The following is a 3,418-nucleotide window of genomic DNA, read 5'->3' on the forward strand; positions in this document are numbered from 1 at the left end:
GCCCTTGACCAGCACCAATTGCGCCACCGCTTCGACACCGACGAGAAGGCCTGCGTGGACGGCATCCTGGCCGCCGTGCGCGACAAGGACAGGGCGGCATCAGTGACGACAACAGCGCAAACAGCGGCTCCGCCTCATCCTGCGCCAGCTTCAGCTCCTTCGCCGGCGGTGGACGACGGAATCTGCCCGATTCCGGGAGACTTGCTCCATGCCTTCTTCACAGACGTGAACACGCCGCGGACGGAGTTCGACGCCGACTCGCCCATCGGAGCCCGCTTTCGGGAGGCTCTTGCTCAGCTGCCCGCTGCCATCGCTGCCACGGAGCTACTCATGAAGCCGCCGTCGCCGGACGAGGTTGAGGACCAGTTGCAACGTGTACGGGGCACGTCCAGCCCCGGCTTGGACGGAGTGGGGTACGACGTCTACAAGACCTTCACACAGCAACTCCTACCGGCCCTGCACGCCGCTTTCTCCAGGTGTTGGACTGATCAGCGCGTCCCACAGAGCTGGAAGCTCGGAGTCGTGCGGCTCCTGTTCAAGAAAGGAGATCGGCAGGACCCCGCCAACTGGAGGCCGATCTGCCTCCAGCAAGCCGTCTACAAGCTGTACGCCGGTATCCTGGCCCACCGGTTCACACGCTAGCTCGACGCCAACACCCGGCACGCGGACGCACAGAAGGGATTCCGCGCGGTTAACGGCTGCGGGGAACACAATTTCCTCGCAGCCACGCTGACGGACAAGGTCCGCCGCCGACGCCTCGAGCTGCACGTGGTCTGGTACGACATCAAGAACGCGTTCGGCAGTGTGCCCCACGAACTGCTGTGGGAGGTGCTGAGGCGCATGGGAGTGCCGGCGCAGTTCATAGCGTGCTGCCAAGGGATCTACGACGCGGCAGCTTTCACGGTCGGGAACGCAGCAGACGGTACGACGGCCCCAATTCAGCTGCGCTTGGGCGTGTTTCAGGGATGTCCCTTGAGCCCCCACCTCTTCACGGCGGTGATCAGCCCACTCCTCCACGCACTCAAGCGGCTCCCTGGCACGGGGGTACAGCTCTCAGCCGTCGACCGCCCAGGTGCGTCAGCATATGCCGACGACCTCAAGGTCTTTAGTGACACCAAGGATGGCATCACGCGGCAGCACCAGCTCGTCACCGACTTCCTGCGCTGGACAGGCATGGTGGCAAACCAGTCCAAGTGCAGCACCATGTCTGTCCAGAGGGACAACCGCGGCGTTTTGACGACCGCCAACCTCACGCTCCAGCTGGACGACGCCTAGATCCCAGCACTCGGGATGACCGATGCGTACGCGTACCTGGGCATAGGCGACGGATTCGACCACGTACGCCGCCGCGTCGAGTTGGTTCCCAAGCTCCGCGAACTGAAGGCAGACACGACGGCGCTGATGCAGTCGGGGCTGGCGCCGTGGCAAGTTGTGAAGGCCCTCAAGGTTTACATCTACCCACGCGTGGAATATGCCCTCCGCCACCTCCGACCGTTTCAGCAGCAGCTCCAAGGCTTTGACCGACACCTCGCGCGCGGGCTGCGTCACCTTCTCCGCCTGCCAACATCAGCCACCACCGAGTTCCTGTATGCACCAACGTCGCGAGGAGGTTTGGGGCTGCTACCGCTTACAGAGGTTCACGGTGCCCTTCAGATTGCGCACGCCTGGCAGACCCTGCACTCGCCGGACCCCGCCATCCGCCGCATTGCCCGCGTGCAGCTTCGCCAAGTCGCCGACGCCCGGCACCGCTTGGACGCCGAGCACTGGAAGGAGCGGGGGGAGGAGCTGTGCGAGCGGCTGCTAAACTCGCAGCTCGGGACATCGGCCCACGCGCCTCCCAAACGACGCAATTGCGACATCGGCTCGCTGTGGGTCGATGTCCAGCGCCACCTCCGCTCTCTCGGCCTACAGCTACAGACAGCCCCCGCGGACACGCACACTGGCGCACCAGCTCAGCCTCTCCAGCTTCGCGTGCCGCACCACGACAAGTGGCTGACGCACAAGGACGTGCTGCGGCACGTGAAGCTGCACATCAAGAATAACCACTGGCACCGCTGGACGTCCATGCGGGACCAAGGGAAGACGGCCCGTGCCCACGGCGGTGAAGGCAGCGTCTTCCTTACGCAGCCGCGAGGCATGTGGGAAGCCGACTACCGGTTCGCGGTGGTCGTCTTAACCAAGTGGACACGTACAGCGTACTGAAGCGCCGGCGCCTGCGCTCGCACGACAGATGCCGCCAGCCAGGATGCCATCGTGCCGAAACACTGGCTCACGTGCTAAACCACTGTCCCGGCACGATGGACGCGGTCCGAGGGAGGCACGACGGAGCGCTCAAGCGCATCGAGCGTGAGCTCCACGCGTCGGCCACGGACCGCCGGGACCGCGTCGAGCTCCGAGTGAACCAGACCGTGCCGTCACTCGCCGGCCCCGCGTTACGGCCCGATCTCCAGCTCTACAACCACACCAAGAAGACGGTGGCGGTGGTCGACCTGGCCGTGGCGTTTGAGGAGCAGGCGAGTGACGACGCGAGCAGCTCGGCGCTGTCCCTTATCGCCAGCCACAAGCGAGCCAAGTACGACCGCATCAAGCGACACCTCGAGCGCCAAGGATGGAAGGTACACCTCTCGGCGCTCGTGTACGGGTCGCTTGGGGCGGTCGCTAGTGGCAACTACCAGGTGTACACCACACACCTGGGGATACTCAAGCGCGATGCAAAGCGGCTGGACCGGCAGCTGTCTGCCGAATGCATCCAGTCCAGCCGCCGCATCTGGAATCTACACTGCAGCCAGCACCGGACTCGCCAACACCAGGCGAGGCCCAGCCAAGGACCAAGAGGCAACCGGGCGACGGAGACCGGGGAGACTCCGTCCCAGACAAGCCGCCGCTAGGCGGAGACCAGGCCCAAGACGGCCGACAGGGCCCCACCCAGGTAGGGAACCGCCCTAGAAACCCATTTCGGTGGTCGACTCGAAGGCGTTACCTATTTTTTTTAGACATTCAATTAGGTAGCGACCAAATTACAAATTTGGTAACGAGTAAGCCAAATGGTAATACACAAAACTTTTCTGTTCTAATCAGTGTGAAAACTGGTTTTCGCCTTTTGGCGGACTTTTTCACTCGCATTTTTGGGCAATCGTCTGCGGCTAGCTTGCTAGCGGCGGACGAGCGGTCTCCGGGGGCGTTCACCTTTCCCCCGCGAGGCCAACTACACCGATCTTCTCTACACTTTTCTAATTCGCCTCCGTCTTCGGTCTTCGGTTGTCGGTTTTTTTTTTTGACCAATCAGAGCGCGCCATGCGACTCTTCTGGCCAATCAGAGACCGGGCCCTGTCCTCGGACAGCGAGGCCTCCACGGCCAGCCAATCGAGTCTCGGCAGCGACGCGTCTTTCTATAGCGCAGCTGACGAGGCCGATCTGG

Source organism: Phytophthora infestans, genomic scaffold (genome assembly GCF_000142945.1).
Source record: "Phytophthora infestans T30-4 supercont1.1 genomic scaffold, whole genome shotgun sequence".
Classification (NCBI taxonomy): Eukaryota; Oomycota; class Peronosporomycetes; order Peronosporales; family Peronosporaceae; genus Phytophthora; species Phytophthora infestans.